The sequence below is a fragment of the Vespula pensylvanica genome, chromosome 10 (assembly GCF_014466175.1).
Source record: "Vespula pensylvanica isolate Volc-1 chromosome 10, ASM1446617v1, whole genome shotgun sequence".
Classification (NCBI taxonomy): domain Eukaryota; kingdom Metazoa; phylum Arthropoda; class Insecta; order Hymenoptera; family Vespidae; genus Vespula; species Vespula pensylvanica.
Window position 1 is genome coordinate 406,084 of NC_057694.1, and position 26,427 is coordinate 432,510.

At 35.6% G+C, this 26,427-nt stretch overlaps 1 protein-coding gene across 29 annotated transcripts in view; it reads right to left on the reverse strand.

Annotated features, from left to right (window-relative positions):
• LOC122632474 (ephrin type-B receptor 1-B) overlaps nt 1-26,427 on the reverse strand; it is a 155,847-nt gene that overhangs the window by 26,271 nt on the left and 103,149 nt on the right. The window lies entirely within an intron of this gene.

Sequence of the window (26,427 nt, forward strand, 5' to 3'; positions counted from 1 at the left end):
GAGAGAGAGAGAGAGAGAGAGAGAGAGAGAGAGAGAGAGAGAGAGAGTTTAATTACGTCGATCGTACGTATGGGTAAAAGAGTAGGATGATGAATTCCATATTGGTGATAAATAATTGAAAGTATTTGATAAATAAGTAAGTACATACTTTGAAAAGAATTTAAATGGATTGTTACACATTTAAAACGGTGATATAATGTTTGTTATATTTTCGAATTAAAAACGAGAAAAAAGAAAGAGAAAACAGAAAATAGCGTATCTATAATTATTATATTTATGATACAATGAGATAAATCGCATACCAGAGAATCGAGTATTTGAATAGATATCAGATAGAAATATTATAGGGCGTTTCAAAAGTGTCTGTTTCTATTTTCCTTCGTGAAGGAAGATTCATTTTCAAACGCAAGTATTTTTTATACGTGAAGTCATTGTTACTATTGTTATTATTATTATTATTATTATTATTATTATTATTATTATTATTATTATTTTCATTATTATTATTACTATTATTCTTGTTGTGATTATCATTGTTTCCTTTTTTTTTTTTTGTTTGAGGTCAAAATGTACGTCAAGAATTTCAAGAAGATCTCATAAGTTCGAAAAGTCAGAGAACGTTTGATACGTTTGAACGTTCTTGAATAAACTGAAACTTCATTGAAACACTTTCTAATATAAACGATGTATACAATTTTTAACTTGACGTAACAATTAACTCCAATAAAAAAATATTTGCGATAGCATTGAAAGAATCGAGGATGAGATAGGAAAGGAATCGAATATCGCTCGAAGATTTTCACTTTAGAGATCGAAGTTCACGCGTGACTCGGGAAAGAAAGTAGAAAGAAAGAAAGAAAAAAAGAAAGAGAGAAAGAGAGAAAGAGATAGATAGATAAAGAGAGAGAGAGAGAGAGAGAGAGAGAGAGAGGGAGGGGAGAATGCTTGAAGGGTAGGGCTCTCATGAGCGCGCGAGCGCGGAATCCTTCGATTAATCCTTTTCCCAAGCTGGCACACCCTTTGTTGTTCTTTCTACGGCGTAGCTTTATTGGTTTATTCACCGAGTCCACGGATTCTCACGAGAATCGCATAAAAGGAAGAAAGTGAGAAAGGTGTAAAAGATATAAGGAGAAGACAGAGAGAGAGAGAGAGAGAGAGAGAGAGAGAGAGAGATTGAGAATGTCTGGCTCGTTGTAGCCAAGCTCGTTGCATAAGTTTAATTACACCGAGAGAGAGAGATGAGAGAGAGAGAGAGAGAGAGAGAGAGAGAGAGAGAGAGAGAGAGAGAGAGAATACAAATCCGTCTCGACGTATCAGCAGAGGCACCCTCCGAGTCCATTATCTCGCGAAATTCTCGTGGAAAGACGCGTGTGGCACTGACGTCGACGAGATTTCGCATTAAACCATATGTGTGTGTGCGTGTGCTTGTATGCTAGTGTGTGCGTGTAACATCGCGTCCGCGCGTGCCTTAGTCTACGTGAATCTGCATGCGTATGTATGCGTACGTATTAGTGAATGAGGGAAAGCGTAGGAGGCACACGCGTGTCAATAAACAGAACCATGTTCAACGACGTGATTCGGATGACAGACGTAGCACGGAATTGCTCCTGAGATAGAATGAGATGGAGAACAGTAGGAAGATGTATGCATGTGTGTGGAGAGAGACAGAGAGAGAGAGAGAAAGGGGTGGGGAGAGGGAGGATACAAAGGCAATGGCCCGGACAAGGTCCCGAAGGCCGTTCGCACGAAGTACCAGAGGACTCTTTCCATTAGTACTCGAACATAGTGGAAGCTCGACCGATGCATGATCGATACTCGTAGATCCGATCTTGTGGCTGGTCTCCGTTCTCTCAGTCCTCCAATCGCGATCATGGACCAACCGTAGCGAGACCAACTTTGCTATATAGTAGCTTCCTCCTTCTTTCTTACTTCCTTTCGATTCAAACCAGTTTTCTTTTTCTTTAGTCAGAAGATGGTTGAGTATCCACCCCAATACTTATATATACATATATATATATATATATATATATATATATATAGATGTGTGTATGTACGTATGCATGTATGTTTATGGTAATATTAGAGATATTTACCTGGTTCAGTCTGTTACGAATTTTCTAATTGTTTCTATATAGTATAAATAATAATAAAGACTCGATTATATAAAAGTATAAAAGTATGGGGAAAGCTATTGGATTTGTAAATCGACGTTGTAGTTTGGAGATCTGGTTGTTATGTGTTTATGCTTAAGCTATTATATCTGCGTGTGAGCGTGAGCATGCTTAGACGATGGAAGAAAGGAACATCGACGCTTGTAGCTCGAAGTTCCTTCTCTTCTCTTCTCTTCTCTTCTCTTCTCTTCTCTTCTCTTCTCTTCTCTTCTCTTCTCTTCTCTTCTCCCTGGCTTATTCGCTTCCAACCTACCACCTTCTCGGGAGGGCCGGAATATTAATGTCCCTCATATTTTATAGAGGCACTCGGAGAACGCGGTTCGTGCGTACGAGTCAAGGGGGAGAGTCCTTTTCGTTGTGCGACTCGCAACGAGTCAAAATATATATATATATATATATATATATATATATATATATACATACATACATACATATACACAAATATCATGGAGATTGGTATACATATGTATATTATGTATACGCATAAGAGTTTGGAAGAGATAAGAAGAGAGAAAAAGAGAAAGACAACGAGATTCTTATCCTTCTCCACCCCGACAATGACAAAACGAGCAAAGCTTGAAATACCTAGGAGGAGTTAATTCGGTTGTCCAGTCGCGCGTTTACCCAGCTCTTTCGCTCGCGCGCATGCGTACTACCTCTATCCCTATATTCCCTTTCTTTTTCCTTCTTCTTCCTTTTTATCCCCTTTTTATTTTTCACCCCATTTCTACGGACTTCGGATGTCCCCTGCGGTGCGTCCACCTGGCGAGAGCTCGCCAGATAATTTTAACGAGCGCCGTAGTTTTATGTGGGAACTGAAAGGGACCAAAGAAAGCCTTAGGGTGGCTTTAAAGTGTTTTCTCTTTCTTTTTCTTTTTCTCCTTTCTCCTTCTCTTCTTCTTTATCTTCGTTGTCTCTCTCTCTCTCTCTCTCTCTCTCTCTCTCTCTCTCTCTCCTTTTGCCTTTTCTTTCCTTTTTTTCTTTGCGGTCGATCGACCGATGCAGATCTATTTGACTTTGTTTTGCATGGGGGTCTTTCCGATAAAAGGGAGAACTCCATTCTTACATCTCCCAAGTTTCTTTCGCCCTTCGAATTCTTTTTCTTGTCTTTCTCTTCTTCTTCTTCTTCTTTTTTCTTTTTTTCTTTCGTCGTTTTAATCATCAAAGACGTTTATTTCTCATCATTTCATACGAATAATTTATTTTCTTTCTTTTTTATTTCTTTTTTTTTTTTTTTTTTTTTTTTTAATTCCTCGCAATAGAAATCCGAGATTCTCCTCGACAAAGCATTTTTATGGTTTTAATTGGAATTAAAATTGTTATAAATGAAAGTAGATATCGTTCGGAGCAAAATTATTTTACTCTTGAAGACGTGAATTTTTTTTTTAAAGTAATTTTATCTATCAATAGGATTTAATGAAAGTAATTTTTTTATAAGTTTAACGCAGTAACATGTAATCGTTTGAGATTATCGTTTCTCCATCTGTAAAGAAAAATAATTTTAACTAATCGGGTTTATACGTATCAAAAAATTTCACGAAACGAACGGCAAGCAGACTTAAATTTATTTATTTCTATCGATATCGACGAAAACATTTATACATAGAAATTATATCAAAGTAGTACAATTAAATATTATACAGATTACATTGTAAATCGTAAACGATTAATATAACTAAATAATAAAAAAAAAAACTAAATGATCTTTCAAAATTATCGATCACGATCATTTGTATCTACAACCCTTAACCATTTCAAATATTCTTAATTTTAATTATCAAATCGAAAACCTTGATTGAAGAAGAAAAGCCTTGAAAGAAAACAAAAAAGAGAAAAGAAAGAAAACGGATCATTTTTAATGTAAAATAAAATTCAATTTTATTTACTTCAAATCCAATGACTTTTTCAAAGATCATTTATAGCAAATTGACTGGCGAAACTTCTCTTAAAAATCGAAGATAGGAACGTTCGGTATGCGGGACTCGTGTTAAGGGAAAAAACCCACGGAACACCACCTCGAGTTCCTTATTTCGGAACAACAATGCCCTTGGATGAATCATCGATCGCATGAACGCGCGCGCGCATGTAAGCACGCACAGCGTGCCGACATTGGATAGCTTTGGGGGCTCTTCTCGTGCCAGTGCCATGAGGTCCTTTGAGGGGGTTGAAAACGCCGGCGTTGCTGCTCCTGCCCGGCTTCGACCCTTCGACAAATTGGCAATCTTCTCTCTCTCTCTCTCTCTCTCTCTCATTCTCTTTGTATCTATCTTTCTCTTTCTTTCAGACAAGTGCTCGAGTGCGCTCGATCGTCGTCGTCGCCTCGATAGTTTCTTTTGCATACTCGGCGTTTCTCCCTTACCCCTTTTTCTTTTTCACTAACCAAATCAAACGATCTTCGACTTTGTACACGACAAGGAGAGACCCTTATTCGCAAGCCCAAATAATACTGATCGCGTATATCTTGATTAATGATTGATTTTTTTATCTCTATCTTTATCGCACGTTCATAGAACGAATATTAAACGATCGATCGATTATTTAATTCAATCAAAAAATAATTCACAGTTATTAGAGTTTCGTTTTGTCGTGTTTTTCATCTTCTTCTTCTTCTTCTTCTTTTTTTTTTTTTTTACACGCATTACAATATCCAATGAAATTTTTAAATAACGAACGACATCGTATCTTTAGCATATATTATTTGATCTTTCGAATATGATTGATCTAAAACATCAGACGCTTTCACCTTCGACCTCAGAATTCAATCTGTTCTATATAGATTCTCTTTCTTTCTATACGTAGGCCCTTTGCCGGTGCAGAGCACCGGAAACTTTTTCGAAGGGACTGCTTCGCTCCCACGTGACCTCACGGTTGGTTTAACCACTCTCTTGCTGGCTCCTGGTATCCATTTATCCCGTGCCTTTCTCTTTCCCTCTCCCTCTTTCTTTCTCACTCACTCTCTCCTCTTTTCGATAAGGGTCATCCTTTGGGAGAGGAAAAGAGAGGATGCACCGACGATATTGCGCTTACCGAAGAAGATATTCTCTCTCTCTCTCTCTCTCTCTCTCTCACACACTTTCTCTCTTTTTTTCATTTATTTCTCTCTTCTTCCCATAGGCAACGTGGTCACGTACCGGTCGTCATAGAAACACGTTGAAATCGGGACGAAAACTACCCTCTTTCTCTCACTCGTACAAACACACAGTCTTTTTATCTCTGTCTCTCTTTAGCTCTTTCTCTTTCATGTGTCCGCTTCTAATACCGCGTCTCGTTCTCTCGCTCACTCGCTTTCGTTAGTTTAAGCCACGCGCGCAGAATCGTAATGGGAAACGTACAGATGCATTAGGAGAGGCTTAGCTGTCTGGAGATACTCGTGATGGCGCGGCAGCAGCATGCTATCGTCGTCTTCTCGTACTTCCATTTACTATCTCTTATAATACTCTCTCTCTCTCTCTCTCTCTCTCTCTCTCTCTCTATCTATCTCTCGCTATCTCTCTATCTCTCTCTATCTATCTCTCTCTCTTTTTCTCTCCCTTTCCCTTTTCGTCACGAATCATCCTTTGATTTCCCTTCCGTCTTCTCTAATTATCGTTATTTTATCTTTTTTCTTTCATTTCTTTTCTTTCTCTTTCTTTTTCTTTTTTTGACGTATATACGTATGTATTTCTGTATAAAAATTATTATCAAACTTTGTCTTCGTTAAGTACCTGTATAATAATTATTGTTATTAATTATTATGTATCATATTATACAGAGTTATGTACATCGAATTTTGTTTTTATCGGTAATTTTTGTTCACACGCTTTTGATTCGATATACGAATTGGAGAAAGTAATTTTAGTTATCCATTTTGCGTCGAATTTGTATTGATTTGACGATAAAATTGTAAGAGAAAGTATGTTTCATTCATCCTTTTGTATAAGATTTGTATTGATTGGATAATAAAATTGTGAGATAAAGAATGTTTCATTCATCTTGTTGTACAAGACTTGTATTGATTTAATAATAATGAATAAACATCTATCTAAAGCATGAATGTTCATTCATCTTTTTACATAAGATTCGTATTGATTTAACAATAAAGTTGTAAGGATTTTTTATTACAATGAATGCAAAGCTTTGCATTATTCACTTTGACACGTTAGAATTAGAATTGGTTTTACGAAAAAAATATACGTTTATTGTTGAAAAATAAGAAGTAATAAAATCTTGCTGTCACTCATATTGTTTTATCCCATTTTCATTTTTAAGAATGAACAACATGTTATTTCTCTTTTCGAATAATAATTTATCTTATATAATATAATCGTATACAGATATACGTGCAATTTTAGTGAAATAAAAAACGCAAACACGTAGAAACGATAAGATTTAAAGATGTTTTTGATTTTCAATCTTGAAATGAATCTTTTACCTTCCATACATTCAGTATGTTTTTTTATACAAATTTCTCACATATACATATTCTTCAGAAACGTATCTATAATACATAAACATAATTCCCGACATTATTATTATTAAAATTTTATTAAAGTTTCCTTCTCCTTTTTTGCCAATTAAACGAATAAAATTATACAACTATTAGAGGAAAGAAACCACCAACAAAAATATCATTAATTAATTTCATATATAACGAGATAAAGAGTTAGGTATATACGCGAAGGACGAAAGATGAAAAAAGAAAAGAAAAGAAAAAAAAAAAGAAAAGAAGAAAAATGGTATGTACGTGTAAGTACACGCGTAATGCGATATCGACGAATGAAAAGAGAATAAAATGAGAAATCATCGCACGAAGAGACGTAAGATAGGGTCGACATCATAAATGTTGAAGTCGCGAGATCGTTCTCTCGACATCGTCGAACGCATCCAAAAGAAGTCTCTCTTTTCTTATGAAAGAAACGAGCCCAACCTCGGTTAGGCACTTATATTCCGCTCGCGATTCTATTAATTCGTCTTGAATCCAAGATCCAAAGAAAAGAGACCGCGCTCTGTGCCGTGCCCGTCTCCAAGCGAAACGTGGATAACTCGTAAACGTTGAATTTATGTCGTCCGTGCCACGGCAAATGGATCTGTCTGTCCTCTCTTTACGATATATGTATATGTGTGTGTGTGTGTGTGTGTACATATAATATACATATCTATATATAGATATATCTGTGTATGTATATCTATATACGACGTATAAGCTGACTCGTGACGTAGTTACATTTCATCTCGACGTTCATCCGTAGACTTTCGAACGAGATTCTCAGATCAAAGGGCAACTCGCATCAAATTTGGAGTTAAGGTTAGACATGCTCGTTAACGGAGGATTCGATATTAATGTTAGTTAATTTTATGTTCTGCCAAAGTAACTCCGATTCGTTGGCTGTCTCTACCGTTCCTTTTACATTTTAAACTCTACTTGAGCAATGAGAAAGCTTCAATATTCATCGTATATAGTTCGGAAGCGAATTATCGATAATATGATTTCTCCTTGTGGTTCGATTCCCTCCGATCGATTATGATTTTCGGCTTCCTTCGCATTTCGATATTTAACGTCGTTACTAGACGAAGAAGATGCAAGTTGAAGTGTGGAAACCTTTTCACCCGTGAAATGAGATCGTAAATCGTATATATATATATATATATATATATATATATATATATATATATATATCCACGATATACATATGAGAGAAAATGCAGAGAAAGAGAAGCGAAATTGAAGAAGGGGTTTGCGAATTAGATGAAACTTGCGTTAAAAATTGCAAATCGGATTGTTCATCGTTTCATAAAATCGTAAAATCGAATTAACATCTATGTTTAAAGAAAAAAGAAAGAAGGTAAAAAGAAAATAAAAGAGAAAAGGTACGGAGCACGTAGTAGAAGAACCATATACCGTTCTATAAATACGCGAGTTAAACTTTAAATTGTCCTGTTGTCATATCTTTTGGGTCACCTTGTATATACATATATATATATATTACATACATATATATATATAATATATACACATACACGTACGATAAATATGAACGTGGTCTCTCTTACTTGTTCTCCATGCTCACGGAAAAAGGCTAGATGGTAGAGATTTCGTATTCAACGACGCTCCCGACTTTATGATTTTAATTCCTAGAAACTACTCTCGAGGACCGCGAGCCCGAGGTGTTCTCTCTCTCTCTCTCTCTCTCTCTCTCTCTCTCTCTCTCTCTCTCTCTCTCTTTATCCCCTCCACTTCCAGCAAAATGAACGACAACCTTTTCTCTCCGTTTTTCTCTCTTTGGAACGAAACGGACGATAATTATTCCGTAGTGAATATCGTCGCACGCTACGTTCTTTTGCGTAGCAAATTACATCAACGTTTAGCCGTGTGGAAGTAATCGGAGGATAAGAAAGAGTCTCGACATTTTGTATTTTCTTTTTTGTTTGTTTTCTTTTCCCTCTCCCCTTTCTCCATCTCCCATTCTCCATCCTCGTGACTCTTTCTTTTTCTCTGTTCTTTTTTTTTTTTTTTTTTTTTTTTTTTTTTTTTTTTTAAGAAACGTTAAGCCAGTGAAAATTCGTTAAGAGAGGCGGTGCGCGGGAAAGGCAAAATATGTAATTAAATTACTAGGTTACTGTAAAGCATCGACCAAGTACTCGGAGAGGAAAAGTTTTAAAGATTTATTAATTTCGCGTGTTGCCGCACGAATTCAAGATGGTCTCGTTTGTAAAACGTTTCATATTTCGATGATGGTTAGAGCAACGTACTTTTCAATAAACTAAATTTTCAAGAACGTATGTACGTATTTACGTATGTGTGTATGTATGTATATATGTGTATACGTATAATATCTCGATGTAGGATTTATCGAAATGAAATCGATTAATCGCACGTTCGATCTCGATCGGACCTCGTAGAGTTTCGATGATCTCTCTTTTGAATTTTAATAGGAATTTTGTTTAATTCATCGTCCCATCGTTGAATTAGATATCGATAATTGATCGCTCGTGTTTGGCGGTTGTCACGACATCGTATAATAACATAATTTAATTGCTTCTATTTTCTAGTTGCCATATTTAATCACGTGATTTAACATTTATCAAATCTAGCGTTTAATCAATTTTATTACATTTTTTTTCCACAATATTCATCCATCAATAACAATAGAATTTATTACGAATTAAGACAACGAAAACATTAGAACGACCTAACAAAACTAGTCAGTTACATTTCTCATTTTTATAAATAAATCATCAGTATATATTATAACTGGAAATAATTTTCTATTAGATTAGAAATAAATTTTCTATCGTTCCTCCTCTACTCTTGGATTCATTGATCCTCAATAAAATTTTATATTCGAAATGTTTCTCTTTGCGAGATTTTATCGACGGTAAAATTCTTAAATAAATATCGTTAAATGAATTCACTTCATCGTGCAACACAATACGTAGGTTAACTAACTACATACCGGTGGAACTGTACAATAATGTTCGGTGAACGATACATTGCAATTGCAACGGGATTGTGACAGGATCCTGCGTGGAATCGGACGGGGCGTGGTGGAATCGATTTTCCTTGTTTAACCCGAACGTCGCATGATCAAGAATTAATGCGAGGCTCGCGGAGGCTGCGAGAGAAGCGACAAGGGAGGTGGAGGAGAAAGAGGAGGAGGAGGAGGCGGAGGAGGAGGAGGAGGAAGGGAGGGAGGGAGAGGAGGGGGAGTAGGAGGAGTAGGAAGAGATTGTGGGAAGAGGATCAGAGGACGACGCGGAACGTAATCCCTTGTCTCGTTTACCGAGGCTCACAAATACACACACATACGAAATCACAAAGTACCTATATTCCAACTGCGTGCAAGCACTTCGGACCTCTTTCATGAAACCCTTTCGTATCCTTCGTACACGCAAAGCTTCCGTGTACGACGATTGATGCAAACTTCACAGCCGGCCTTTTTCGTTAATTGTTACAACCAAAAATAACGGGCACATCAAAGTACTCGTAGTCGTCTGTCGTCTATCTCTATTTCTCTCTCTTTCTCTATTTTTCTTTCTTTCTTACTTTTCTTTTCATCTCGTTCTTTTCTCTTTTGCATTCTCGCGAAAGGTCTTGTGTCCGTTTAATGCAAGATACTTTCTTTTTCTTTCTTTTTCAAAGAGAGAGAGAGAGAGAGAGAGAGAGAGAGAGAGAAAGAGAGAGAAAGAGAGAGAACATATTTCTAATAAATTTGGAATAAAAATCATCGGATCTAGTCTCTTGAATATCATTAATTATTAAGAGAGTCTTATGGCTATCGCTATGTTAATGAATACATTATTTACTAATTAGGTCAGTTGAATTTTGTTATTTGAAGAGAATCAAATCTTCGAGAATCTATTCTTATCGATTACTGATGGAGAATTGCGGAAAATAAGAACCTGGTACGCTTAGGAAATTGAATGATTCATTCTTATTTTATCAACGTTTTTTTCTTTTTCTTCCCCTTTATCGCAGACGAGATTCTCGTGATCACGTTCTATATCCTTTGTTCCTGTGATATCTTTTCTTTATCTCTCTCTTTCTCTCGCTCTCTTTCTTTCTTTCTTTCTTTCTGCATAGTTGTGAAGACTCGACTGTTCCTGGCAGCGTTTGTCTGCATCTTCTAAAAAATTCCTTTGCTTTTCAGATTTATCGGGTACAAAATTCTTAGCTTCATTCTCTTTCTCTCTCTTTTAGCATTTCTATTGATCTCGTTTACTTCGTAATATATGTTTGATCGATCCGTTTGTTCCGTAAACGATATCGGAGAAAAATAATCCGATCGATTAGAAAAATATTTTCAGTCCGTCAATTTTAGATTTTGACGTTCGGTCGATTGCAGTTAAATAAAAGGTTTATTAGAACTTCGTTAGCCATAGATTCTGTAGTTCGTTTCAGAACAGGGATTCTCAAATATTTTCTTTTTCTTTTTTCCTTCTTTTTTTTTTTTTTTTGTCGTCGAAGAACCCTCTTCTATATTTTGTATAATAACAGAGACTACCTTCCTCCGCAAATTTAATGAGATATTGATATGATTTATTGAACGTAATGATTGAACAAATATTATTTCAATATTTCAAACTTTATTCAATGTAACAGAACTTCGTGCATACTGTCTCCAACATGAATAATATAAAATTTGGTAGTCCGAATAAATTGCCCGTCGGTCTGTCACGCTGAATTCCTGAAGTTTTTCACGAAATCACAGAAATTCGCGCGGGACGCTTCGTTAATCTATGATTTAGAATATAATTCTGTAAAACTACTATTATTTGCAGCAAAATATCTGTTAATATAAAAAAAAAAAAAAAAAAAGAAAAAAAAAAGAAAACGTTAAACTATCGTTTCTTATAGATTTTTTCTTTTTTAAAAGAGAACAATATTGCATTAAAAGCACGAAGTACTTACCGTATTAAAATACATATTAAACACAGGAGATGTAACACGGTATATGGCTTTTAAAACGTCGGACAATGGCGCATGCGTTAATTAAATTTCAATTGCTCCCTGTTAAAAGTAACGCAACAACGAAAAAGCAGCGAATCGCTTATAAACTCACTTTTATTTCCTTCAACGAGATTCCACCACAAATGCTTTACATCATTTTATCCTCGTTATAAATATTTGCCCTCTTGTCTACAATGGTGCGGGTAGGGTAAATGAGTGAGTGCGTGAGAGATAGAGAGAAAGAGAGAGAGAGAGAGAGAGAGAGAGAGAGAGAGAGAGAGAAAGAGGATGGGAATGTGTATGAGATAGAAAGAGAAAATGGGATGGGAGAAAAACGGATCATCGACCTTCGCCCTTCGAACGATCCAGTCTCATCGAGCATCGAGGACGATGACGAGGCAAACTAATCGTCACCGAATCCGCGACCATCTGCCTAAAAATCAAACTCACCCTCCTTCTTTCTTTCTCCCTCTCTTTTCCTCTCTCTCTCTCTCTCTCTCTCTCTCTCCTCATCCCTCTAGTCCAGCCTCTTCCCTAGGGGAGGAGAGATAGCCGGGAAAATCGGAATAATAGCTGGGTGGATATTTATCGGTGTGCTCTGTGGAACAAGCGCCACTTACCGATCGGTGATCAGAAAGGAAGAGAGGAGCGAGAGCGTTAACGAGGAATCGATTTTACGACGAATTTCATTCGAGATAAAGTGGTTGGGGGTCGTTCAAGGACATATATATATATATATATATATATATATATATATATATATATGTATATATATATAGAGAGAGAGAGAGAGAGAGAAAACGAACGATCCTCATAGTAAAACGTTGTACGAGATCTGAACGATAATTGTCGCTTCTAGGGAACGTTCTATTAGGCGAATCTATCCGTTATCAAAGCTGGAAAGCTTTCTGCTCCTTGAAAAGCAGAACTCGTTGATGAGATCGTCGATGAAAAAAGATGTTCGTGATCGCGGATTTATCTCTCGATCAAAATGTGATCAAATCCATGAAAGAAGAGAACTGTATTTTTATGTCGGGACAATCGAAGATGTGTTTTCACGTGATAATAATAATGAAGAGAAAGTGAGAGAGAGAGTAAGAGAGAGAGAGATATATATATATGATGGGAGAGAAAAAGTATAATAGGAAAGAGAAAAAGAAAAGAGGATATAACGTAAGGAGTGTGTCCAGCGTAAGCGCGCAAACGTCGAGTATGTGTGTGTTTATTCGTGTGTGTGCTTGTCGTGATTTAAAAATTAAATCTTAATCGGATGGAATTCGGCCCACACGCTCGTTCAAAGACAACGATCAAAGATTACTTTCTCTCTCTCTCTCTCTCTCTCTCTCTCTTTCTCTCTTTCATACTACAGAAATATCTCTGCCTGTTAAAACGCTATCAGTTCTAATAAACGATCATTCGTCCGTTTCGTCTCGTATTCCGGGATGGATCGTTAAGAGATTGTTCTTTCTCTTTTATTTTCTAACTTTCTTTTTTTTTGTCCTCTTTTATCTTTTCTTTTCTTCATCTTTTTTTTCTTAATGTCTTCAAGTAACAACGAAACAAATCGGAAGTAGACGACGACGACGACGACGACGACGACGACGTTGACGATGACAACGACGATCGTTCGTTCGTGTCGATGTTGTTTTCAATATGCGATAAGGAATACGTAAATATCTACGTACATACGTACATATATATATATATATACACACATACACACATAAATGCGCGTGTGTGTACGTGTAAACGATATATAGTCGAACTAAGTAGAAACGCAACGCCTTCGTTTCGTTTCTCGTTGGATAAGAAATGAGGAAGAGAATAAAGGATGGAAGAGAAAAAGAGAGAGAGAGAGAGAGAGAGAGTAAGGAAGTCGAAGAGGAGACCCGGTTAAGTTTCGCGTATAGAATAATGGCTGCGCGATGAATAATGGACTATGCAAATGAATGGTACGCGCGAGTAGTCGATCGACTACCCTTAAAGAGCGATCAACGATCGTTGTCGGCACTGTGACCTCGACGTGAAATATTTTTTTCCCTTATCTTCTCTCTTTCTTTCTATCTCAATCTCTATATCTCTCATCTATCTCTTCTATTATAAAATAATTGCCAGGATTTTCCTTCCATCCTTCCGTTTCTTAAACGCATCTACTACTCCTCGAACTAAGAAATACGAATACAAAATGAAGATGGAAGATTTTCGATCGTTAAATCAAGGAACCAACACACCAAGGGGCCATCATTATTAAAGTATAATGACTTATTTATTAACAGTGCGATCCCGATCGTAATTATTCTTTCTTCGTTGCGCTCTGTCGATTCTTGCGCATAATAAATATACGCGATGGGATTGGAGGATAGTCCTTGGGAGACCAGCTCGATGATGATCATCGACGATTTCAATAATTACTACCGGCAGCGGTGGAAAGAAGAAAAAAAGAAAAAGAAAATAAAAGAAGAAAAAAATAAATAAAACGAGAGAGAGAGAGAGAGAGAGAGAGAGACGGCAACTCCTTGGCGTTTTGAATTATTAGGTAGCGTTAAACCGAGTGTGTAATCGCACGCTTTTAAACGGAGTTAACCTACTGCGACGTCATGAAATTTAAAAAAGCTCACTCACAGTGGTAGGTTCCTTCTCCTACTCCTCTCCTTGTATAGTTAACACAACCGGTGGTGGAAGAAATGCGAATGAGAAAAGAAATCGTTGTTTATAAGTACGCCTGCGCATACTAGCTCTCATTCTCCTAGTATTCTCGAAGAGATTAATCCCGTGGAAATGGTCCGACGGTCGTCTGACCGATGGCGTGTCCTCCAAATAATCCAACTCTATTCTCTCATTCGACTCGGAGGATTAATTCCGTAGGGATTAACATTAATTTCATTCCAAGCGAGGTCACTCGACCAGTCCCTCTTTCTATCTCTTTCTATCTATCTATTTATCTCTTTCCCTCTCTCTGTCTCTCTTCCTCATTCTTCTTTCTTTCTATTTATTCATCTTTCTTTTCTTCTTCTATTTTTCTCTCTGCTATTCTCGGCCTCTCGGACGAAACCACGAAAATGAAGTGCTATAGTTTCTGAATATACGTTCAGGGTGAAAAAATTCGTCGTAAAGTTTCCTCTCTCTAACGCAATGGGGAATTAGTGTCGTATTCTCACAGGTCCTCCCTATTTGAACAACGTCGATCTTTTCGACGTCCCAACGATCGTGCTAGTACTCCCCTATCTTTTCGCACGAATTTTATGGAAATGTTTAATGTTTCTCTTCGCTCTGACAATTAATATCTCTCTCTCTATCTCTTTTTCTTTCTTTCTCTCTCTCTCTCTCTCTCTTACACGTTCTCCACTCTGCTCTGGGTTCTATGACGTGCAATAAGGTTCTCTCAACGACAATAAATTCACGAAAGTCAAACGAAGTAGTTGTCCAACGTCGCTTCGAGGACTCTTCGAGATTTCAATTAAAGACGGAAAGATATTATGAGGAATTTCTCGAGGAATAATTTATTACCGTTGTGCTTCCATTACTTAGAGACGAAGGAGAAGAAGTCGAGTTAAAGGGGAAGAAATAGAGGAGAAGGAAAAAGGATTTCTTTCTCCTTTTCTCACTCACTCTCTCTCTTTCTCTTTCTCTCTCTCTCTCTCTCTCTTTCTTTCTTTCTCTATCTCTCTGCCTGTGCGAACGTTAATTGAGAAAAGGGAAATCACGGAGTAAGAGTCTTATTTTGCAAGACAGCACACGTAATCAGTGGCAAAGTAGGATTGTATATATGTATATATGTACATGTGTGCGTAGCCAGTGAAGCGTCGCGTTATTTCAGAGTTAATGCCGCAGGAAGACTCGATAGTTTTAGGAGCAAAAACATAAGTCGAGTTCCTAGACACTCTTAGCTACCTTTCAAAGAGGAACGCAGTGAAGTCTTAATGCGCGAAATTCGAATAAGGGAATTTCTCTCGTCGCACAAGAACGAAAAATTGATCTATATTAATATTCGTTTAAATGGACTTCTAAAAAATTTCTTTTTTTTTTTTTATTTATTTTAGTATCTTAAGTAAACGCATATATAAATACACACACATGTATATATGTGTGTTATATATAAATATATATTATCTTTTATATATTATCTTATTTATTTATACATTATCTTTTATATTTACCGATGATAGTAACTTTCCAAGGAAAAGCTATTTATGTAAACTCGTTTTGTTGATCGTTGATATAAATGATCGAAAAAAGATATAAAAAGAAAGTTGTCTCGTCAGGGACAGGTGGCTCATTCACGAAGAATATTTTCACATTTACGAGTTTTTTTTTAAACAACACACAGTAATGAGCAAAACCGAACAGATGTTGTTCACAGCGAAATAACTTTTTAAGATCCGACCAAACGACTTGATCTTTTTTCTTTTCCTTTTTTTTTTTACTAGTTAGAAGAATTAGTTTACTGGATGAAGCATAAAAATATTATATTAAAAAAAATTGCGATTCGTCGGAATACCTAAGAAACAACTAAAGATCGTTTTTTGCTACTTTTTTTTTATCTGAACCTGTAATGAAAATTATGAAAATTTATTACTTGAGGAGATTTTTTTTTTATTCCTTTTTTATTTTTATATATATATATATACATACGTTTCTTTTTTGAAGATTTATATACATATACGCTGAAAATCTCAGCGATCGAATCGATTAACGATTGTTGTGAGTTACGAATATTTAAAAATGATAAAAATCGTAATTTCCATAATTTTTATTCAAAAATTTGCAGATTTTTATTTCTTTCGATACCTGTCGCTCGTTTCCACATCAACTAATTTCAATAAAATTTTCAACGTATACATAAATGATAAAATGTGTTATTTATACTTATACAGATTCGAATAAAAAAATTGCAAAGACTGATCTTTATCATGTTCTTCGTGTCGCAATTTTCAAAAATTATTTTATTAAGTATCGTCTAGTAATATAATACTTTTAATTAAAAAAAATCAAGTCATTCGATCTTAAAATAATGATTATATCGTAAAGAGTGCGTATACAGTTTTGCTCTTTATTCTAAACAGATACATGTATCTATTAATTCGTTATTAATTTCTTATCGATATATCTAATAATTTCTAATAAAATATTATTATCAAAACGAAATGTCCGAATGGATTGCACACAAGACGAAGAGGTTTGTTGAAATTTTATATTTTAATACTATATATTCTGTATACAATTATTAATGATAAAAGTTAAAAGAGTGACACATCAGGATACAATTTTCAATTTCTACCTTTCTTTTTCTCTTTATCTTACGTGCTGAGCTGTATCCGTCGAATAATTAGATAAAAAAATGAAATAAAGTGGTGAACGAACGATTTGGATCATGCAAGAACGAGTTGTTCTCATTAGCCAAACGATCGAAGGATTGTAATATTCATCGTAGGATAATTTATATATGTACGTATATATGTATCTAGCCTTCTGATCATCTTTGAAAAAAAGAGAAAAAGAGAGAGACATAGACAGAGATGAAGATAGAAATAACTGAGATGAAATCAGTACGCTTTATTTATGTTGATGATAAAAAAGAGTTACTCTTAGCTTCTCAATGACATTCGATCAGTGGCTTCTTGAGTAAAAAAGATTATCGTAAATCAACGCTGAAAATAAAAGTATAAATAGAAGGATTTTTCGGCTTTTCGAGAAATTTTCTGGTGACTTTTCGCCTTTAGGAAACGATATCCTAAGAACACCCTCGTAATTACGTATAGATCTACTCGAGAGAGAAAAAGAAAAAAAAAAAAAAAAGGTCGAAAGACCTTTTCCTACCCTACTCGTTTACTCTTCTTTTTTTCTTTTTCTTCTTCTTCTTCTTCTTCTTCTTCTTGAGGGAAGAAAAATCTCTTTCTCTCTTTCTCTTTTATTCTCGTCTTCTTGACACAGTCATTGTTCTGAAGTCTTAAACACGAGTTTTATCAACGAAGTGGGTCGCGACTTAGCTTCTTTCTTGATCGTCGATCTTAACATTTTTTTTATTTTTTATTCCTATTCTTTTCTTATTTTATTCTGATTTAGGAAAATGGGTTACGATTGTATGCTCGCGATGTAGTATACATATTTAAATTCTCTATCTCTCTTTTGACTTTTAGATTAAAGTGTAATAGATGAATTGAACGATAACGAAGGGTTCTCTCGACGTTTTAATTAGGTTAACTGAAAAGTTCGTAAGTAAAGATTGTTAAACGTTTATAACGTTGAATATTATACAGAGAGAGAGAGAGAGAGAGAGAGATTGAATTCTTCTTTCTTCAATGATACAATACAATGAGCAGCATCTCTTTAGAACGTTAAATTATTTCAACTGCGATAACGAAAATCTTAAGAGGAAGATAACAAACGTGAGATTTGGCGAATGGTGAAGGTAAGGCGAACGGTATCAAATGATTTTGAGGCGAGCCTAACGACTTACGATACGGCACATTGTGAGTTAAAACGCTTGCGAACGAGAGACGTGTAATGGTTAGGAAGGTAAGAGAAAGAGAAAGAGAAAGAGAAAGAGAGAGAAAGAGAGAGAGAGAGAGAAGGTTCTCTCGCTCTTCTTATCGATCGAGACCCACGATTTGTTTCTGTTCCGCAGTGCCTCGATGAGAAATCTGTAATCGATACTTTCCGTTCGACGTGCGTGGCTTCGCTCGCGACGTTCGCGTCTATGCAAAACGACTTTCTATCTGTTTCTCCCCCTCCCTTCCTCCCTCTTTCTATGTCTCTCTTTCTCTTTCTTTCTCTTTCTCTCTTTTTCTCTTTTTCTCTTTCTCTTTCTCTTTCTCTTTCGATAGTCTGCAATTTTTACGATGCAGACTGCAACGTGGGAATGTGATTTCTTCTCTAAAGTAAAGTAAAAAAAGAAAAAAATGGAGAAAAAAAGAAAAAAGAAATAAAGTTGAGAAAAGAAGAAGAGAAAGAAGGATTGTGTCAGAGAAAAAAACACGCAAAGGTCGAATCTCGAAATTATCGAATCTCGAAGAAACGATCCGTTTAATTAGTTCATCGACTCGTAATGAATATTTGTATGGACCGATTCAAAGGGTTCTAGTTATGCCGAAACTTTTGATCTCTCTCTCTTCCTCTCTCTTCCTCTCTCTTCCTCTCTCTTCCTCTCTCTCTCTCTCTCTCTCTCTCTCTCCTTCTCACTCTTTCTTCCTCTATCTCTCGTATTCGACGTAATCGATGAGAGAACGAAAGAGAAGATCTTTTAATCGAAGAATGAAAGGAAATATTGAGTCACGGGTGTAGTCGGACGAGCCGGAAACTCGATTACAATGTACCGAGAATTCTAGCGGGTACAGTTTATTCGCGAAAAAAAAAAGGAGAAGAAGAAGAAGGATGGCCGATGCACGTGGAAGATAAAAAGAGAGAAAAAGATACGGCGCCGTCGGTGGAGATAAGAGACTCGCCGAAGATAAACAGGGTTACATTGACGATCGATAAAGTTTCACATGCGAGAAACCTGTCTCGAATTTCTGTCTTATGGAAAGAGAGACAGAGAAAAAAAGAAAGAGAGAGAGAGAGAGAGAAAGAGAATCCAATTTCCGTTGCACGATACAAGACCAACTTGACGATCGATTATTCTTAATCGTTTTCTAAGTATGTACGATCAAATATGTGTTTATGTGTAAGAAAGAGAGAAACAGCGAAAGAGAAAGAGAGAAAGAGATAGGGAGAAAGAGAGAGAGAGAGAGAGAGAGAGAATATGATCATGTAGAAAATCTAAAAATCGAGATCCATGTTTATTCTGATAATCCTGGTTTTCAAAGATCGGATCGATAGGTGACTCAATCTTTTCCTATCTTTACTTAACAAAGTATTAACACATTTGAAACCGTTAACTCGTGAGTAAATAGTCCTATGTCATTTAAAAATCTTTAGTTGAATACCGATAATGTAGTCCTACGTAGTCATGAATATGTAAGTAGAAAAAAAATGGGGAACGTAGAGATATTAGTTTTATTCGTAGACATTGTGAACTATCGATGTGTAAAAATAATTGTTTTCTTTTAAATACGATATCATAGAAGATCAAGTATTATTAAAATAATTAAATTTTAATTCGTTAATTCGTTCGTTCCAATTTCGTTTTAACTTTATCCAATTTTATTGTTATAAACACATTGAATTGTTTCTTAATTTAATAATACGTTTTATATTTCGAGTTATTATTATTATTATTATTATTATTATTTTTATTTATATTATTAAATACAACGTAAAGTTATTATGCGAAATAAATATGATTATCAATGATTATTAGTTTAGAGTAAAGTCATACTCGTTTTCCAAGAAATAAAATTAAACAAAAATTGAATGAATTCAAACTATAAAATCATTAATCTTCTTATTTTAATATTTTCAGTAATTTAATTTAATTTTATTTAATATTTTCAGTCCATCAAACAATTAATTTTTTCTATTTTCCCTTTTCTTTTTAATTTTAAACAACAGACGATTGTAAACATGATATTAAGAAAGAATATTTTTTATATTTACATATATTGAATACATTCATATTTTTCTATTCGGAACATTCATGTATTTGGTTATAAATTTCCGAAAATTATAATATATATATATATATATACATACATACATACATACATACACGATATCCAGCTAAGTATTTTGTTGACCGACAAATGCTGGTCGCGAATGTGATTAAAATTTCTCGTTTCTACATTTTTTTCTTTTCTAAATAGTCGAAGAGCCGCCGAAGTTCTTCCTTCGTCGTTGTCATCGTCATCGCGAAGAGTGCGTAAATCAAACACTTATCTGGCTAATAAATATTTAAGTTAATAGTCGGTTAGTTATCCTAGACACACCCTCAAAAGCAGTTCGATATTTATTATTTCCCCCCTTCAAAAAGGGATCCTCGGGAAACTTTTCACAGCTGTACGATTATTACACTACGTGTTCGTCGAGACTTATTCGTGTGTGAGACTGACAGAGAGAGAAAGAGAAAGAGAGAGAGAGAGAGAGAGAGAGAGAGACGCACGCCACGTGTCTTTCCTCCCTCCTATATTTTATTCGTCCGTACCATTTTTCACGCGAACGAGTGTATATATGTATATACGTATATATGTATGTACATATATATTTGTTAGTGAGTTATATATATATACATATACATATACATATACATATATATATATTTACTTACACGAATGCGTCCCTTTTCGTGTATTTTGTATATATATATATAAAAAAAAAGAAATCCCTATTACGATCACTCCTGTGGTTTTTCAACCGGAGCGGTAGAACATAAATGTCAGTGATTTAATGATTTTTTCTAAGTTACGACACTCCGTCGTTATTCTTTTTCTTTTTCTTTTTTTCGTTTCTTTTTTTTTTTCTTTTTTTTTTTTCTATATTTGTGGAAGTCATTCTTTCTTGTTTTAAAACGATTCCACTGTACCGTTATCGACGTCGTTAAGTTTATGTTACGCCGAGATCTTATACGAAATGAATCAATTACAAGATATTAGATTCAAGTGTTAGAGAAACGGAAATTTGTTAACCGTTTAAAATATTCTACGTTATATATTTAGTTTGACGAGAAAGACGATTCGAGTTATTTCGATTATCGAACTTGAAACGAAGATATTCGAATGATAAAACAATTATTATTGTTATGCTCGTAAATTCCGTATGGGATTATACAAATTTATAAATGAGAAATATACAGTAGGTAAACTCTAAAGGAATAAAATGTTGAAATTATAGAGACTACGATCGCTACCGGCAGAATGGTAACGCGTACCTATGCGAAATCCAATCCCGCGCGTGAGTGACAGTATGTAATGTACTATTGTGACTGAAACATGTTCCAACAAATTACTAGGGTCTCTTTATCTTTATCTCTCTCTTTCTCTCTCTCTTATTCTCTTTTGTTCTTTTTTGCTCTCTCTCTTTTACTATCTGGATACGTACAATGTTATAGTTGGATACAATGTGACTACAGAAGGAGCTTCATTACTCTGTGGCTTTTACAATACATTAAAGTGATTATTTCCTTGTAAGTACTCTCAAAACGTCATCCTGTAAGTCTCTCTCTCTCTCTCTCTCTCTCTCTCTCTCTCTCTTTCTCTCTCTCGCTCTCTCTTTCTGTCTCTTTCTGTCTTTCTAAGATAAGCGAAATACGTCATCTTTTTGTGAATCATACGAACAGGAATGCTTTTCAGCATCGACTCTCCATCGAATACAATGAAAGTAATTTTCTTGTCTCAATTTCGCGATATATAAAGAAGGGGTGAAGGTAAGGACCCGAAGGGGATAAGTGAAGGAGGGGGAGTATCAGTTAACGACTTCGATAAGCGTAAAACGCCGTTCGTTGCACGCGGAACGACTGCGCGTAAATTTTTTCCCCTTGCAATACGGGAAATCGTTGGCTCGATCTTCCGTGTGTTCGATTTACGGGAGAAGAAGAAGAAGAAGAAGAAGAAGAAGAAGAAGAAGAAGAAGAAGAAGAAGAAGAAGAAGAAGAAGAAGAAGAAGAAGAAGAAGAAGAAGAAGAAGAAGAAGAAGAAGAGGAGGAGGAAGAGAAAGAAGAAGAAGAAGAAGAAGAACGTAGGCGAGCGTAACGCATGCGCGAATGCATCTTTCGAACGAAAGGTTAAGATCGCAGGAGCGTGTACGAACTAACGGATCTCAGTCGCGCGTGCATTCTACACGCTTACGACTCGGATTAATCGATTCGGATTTTTCGAGCGATAAGAAAACGATAGATCGATCCGAAGGAACATCGGATAGTTCGATAAGTTAAATAATCGACGTTTAGTATCTATATTTACTTTCTATCGATAGAAACTATTAATACAAATATTTTCAACAAGATAGTGTTGGTATTAAGTATTGTTGAAAATTGTTTTTGTTTTTGTTTTTGTTTTTGTTTCTCTCTGTCTCTCTGTGTTTGTTCCTACGTCGACTTAATAATAACTTTTGCTTTATGCGAATTTATTTAAAGGACGAGAACGATGAGGAAGGAAGATATTGGATAGCTAAGAGACATGTCGGTAGACGGCCAGTAGTCTTATGCATCGTAGCGTGAATGTGTGTAAAATAGAAAAAGAGAGAAAGAGAAAGATATTATTCTCGCACAGGGTCTCGCATTCCGGGAAGGCGATTCCTGACGAGCGAGAGTCCCCGAAGACGCGGTTACCCGAGTCACATATCACTGCGTGACGTCCTCAGAATTTCGCATCCAAGAAGCGCATTTAGATGCAGATACGCCCGCGGACGAGAACGTTTAAAAAGACTTGCCACCATGCTATATCTGAGAAAGAGAGAAAGAGAGAGAGAGAGAGAGATGTTTATGTATCAAAACGAGAGAGAAAAATAGAGATATATGTATTTGTAAGAAAAAAAGAGAAATATGTATGTGTGTATGTATGTTTACGCGTATATGTGTATATATATATATAAGAGAAAGAGAAAAATATATATAAATATATATTTATATATATATATATATTTGTAAGAAAATATATATATATATATATATATATTTGTATATGTGTATTTGTAAGAGAAAAAGAAATGTAGCCAAGGATAAAGAGACGAAGAGAAAAGAAGAGAAAAGAAGAGAGGAGGGGAGAGGAAAAGATGAAACGATCAGATAAGCAGAGTGCCACGTGCGAGAGAGACCTTTTCGCCGGAACTTCAGACGCGATCGCCACGTTTCATCAAGCCTGCGGACGAATCTAAACCTTCTTCTTCTTCTTCTTCTTCTTCTTCTTCTTCTTCTTCTTCTTCTTCTTCTTCTTTTCGCCACCGAGAATTCTGCCACCGAAGATGCGATTTTGTGTGTGCGTGCGCTTATCCTTATGAAAGAAAAAGAGAGAAAGAGAAAGAAGGAGATGCAAAGAGACAGCAAGAGAGAGAGAGAGAGAGCCTCTCTTTTTCGGAAGCCAGATTTCTCTTAACCGGATCCCCCGTTCGCGCGAGGATGCCGTTAATTGTATCCACGTGGAGAACCAACTCGAAGAGATAACGAGTCCCTTTTGGACCCTTCCCTACTTTCCGCGAAAAAGATACCGTATACGTTCCTTACCGTACGTGGATCGTGTTCCATGGTTGACAGGATAGACTTATTTTAAAAGGATATCAGGTTAAGAGAGAAAATTACAGAGGGAGATAGAGAGAAATAGACAGAGAGAGAGAGAGAGAGAGAGAGAGAGAGAGAGAGAGAGAGAGAGAGAGATTTGTAATGATCAGAAATATGATTGAAGATAATGACGAACGTTCGATTAAATCTAGGATAATGATATGATTTGATATTGATTGTAAGATCATCGATAATGATTAACATATATAATGCGATAGAATTTTATGAGATTTTGAAAAATGATACTCCTTTGTTATTAAATTTCTAAGGAACATATCGTCTAACGTAACGTTTCTCAAATTTGTCTTATCACGGAACTACGTTTGGCGAAACCAGAAATTTCAAGAGAACACCTTGAGTTATTTTATGAAGTAGATAGATATTAATAGTAGATAAATTAAATTCGTAGATATTAATAGTAAATAATAATGGGAAATAGATTGTACGTATGAGAGTTAAGAAAAGAAAATAGAAAATGTATATCTGTTCTCAAATTTTCATTATATTTCAATAACAAAGTATACTTGACGAATAGAGGAATCAAAAATTTCTGAATATCCAGAAATTTATTTATTAGAGTAAATATAAGAATTGATAAAATGAAAGAAAAGAAAAAAAAAAAAAGAAAAAAAAAGCATTTATTCTCAAATTTAATTACGTGAAACAAAACGCATGAAAATAATAAAGTAACCTTGAATCCATCAATTCCAAATGAATTGTTACTAAATTAACCTTGAGTCATATCATAAAGTACATAAATATAAATAATAAATAAATTGAATAGATAAATACGAAGAGATAAACAGAAATGTAACATAATAAAACAAAAAGAAGAAAGAGAAAAGAAAAGACGCTTCTTCTCAAATTTTGATTATATAAAACAAAACGCACGAGAATAATCAAATAATATCAATTCTCATAATTTTTCAGAGAACATTAACTTATTGACTTACCGCGGAACATAGTTTAGGAAACGTTGCTTTTAATGTAAGTAAATATCTATATAGATTTCTTTTTTAATCTCGGTCACGAAGTACTATGTCTTTGCGTGAATCTCACTGATAATATCTTTACTCGTACTTAACGGTACGCTTCCATTTCTCTCTCTCTCTCTCTCTCTCTCTCTCTCTCTCTTTTTCTCTTCTTGTCTAGAGAGTAGTCTAGAGAGAAAAGGCGTGAACAAAGTCGACCTCTCGAGGAATATTCGAAAGAACGTAAAAGGTAAACGCGTCGAATAAAAGAGCGATCGAGGGATCGAATGTCTAAATAAAATTTCAGACTACGTAGGACAGCGCGCGCATTACGAAACGTATAGGCTCGTTTAACGTTCGCTTGGAAACGACCGGTCGATCTTATCGATTTCTTCGCGCTATCTTTATCTCTCTCTATCTCTGTCTTTCTCTTTCTCTCTATACTTCTGTCTCCGTCTTTGTCTCCATCTCTTTTTATTTTAGGTTCTCATCGTGCATTCTCGAAATCTAGAAACTACTCGCCATACCTATTTGGGTCTATTATCGTCGACTTTTTCGTAGTCCATGTTACCGGAGATCTTACGAGATACTCGTCCACCTTCGACTCGTATATGTCGGTTCTGGACGTTCTATAATTTACTTTTAACGAGACATTCAGCATAAAGTACAAGAAAGGTACAACCGACAGCTTCCCCCTTAAAATCGTCCCGTCATTGTTTATTGGACTTTCTAACGCTCTTCGCGCTTCTCTACCTTTCTTGCGTTCTCTCTCTCTCTCTCTCTCTCTCTCTCTCTCTCTCTCTCTCTCTTTTTTCTCTCGGACGCACGCATTCGTATGGCCGATGATCGCCGGCGTTAAAAAAAGATCATCGAAAAAGAGTATAGGATAGCCGGTAGGGTGACGATAAATTTATTTCTGAAAGGAGACGATCTCTCTTTCTCTCTCTTTCTTTCTTTCTTTACAAACTATCGATGGACGTTCGTGGAAACGGCGATCGTTTAAATTCGAAGGGTCCTCTCTCTCTCTCTCTCTCTCTCTCTCTCTCTCTCTCTTCCTTTTCTCCTTATTTACCTCGTTCCATCGATACGAGAAAAAATGTTTACCTTCATCGGTACGCGTCTAATCGCCTTGTCCAAAATTGTCCCGTTTCGTTGCTCGATTAACTAATTAAGTAAGTTTATTTCCTATGGGAGAGAAGAAGCGACCGTTTCTCCTATCGATTTTTACCGAATGAATGATTCGATAAATAAAAAAAAAAGAAAAAGAAAAAGAAAGAGAAAGAAAGTACCGTTACATTTCTACTTTACATAGGTGTCATCAATGGGACAGTGTGAAATGGATATCAATTGTACTTAATTACTCCTATGTCGTCCATCTTTGTTTTCTTATTTATTATTGTCCGTGTTTTTACCCATAAAAACTCGTAAGAAATTATTCATAAAAAAAAAAAGAAAGAAAAAATAAGAACAAATAAAGAGAAGAACGAAAAGATAATAAATAAAAACAAAGAGAAAAAGGGGATCTCGTACGATCTCGACGGGAAACAACGAACGAAATTATTTATGTAATTAAGACGAGCAAACTTGATACCCGGGTTTGGCTTGCTCGCATGAAACTCGCGGGGACGCGGTTGAACTGATTAAAAATACATCGGAAAGAGCGTTCTCGATTAATTCCAGCGGGATGCCTTTCCCCTTCGTTTTATTATATTTTTT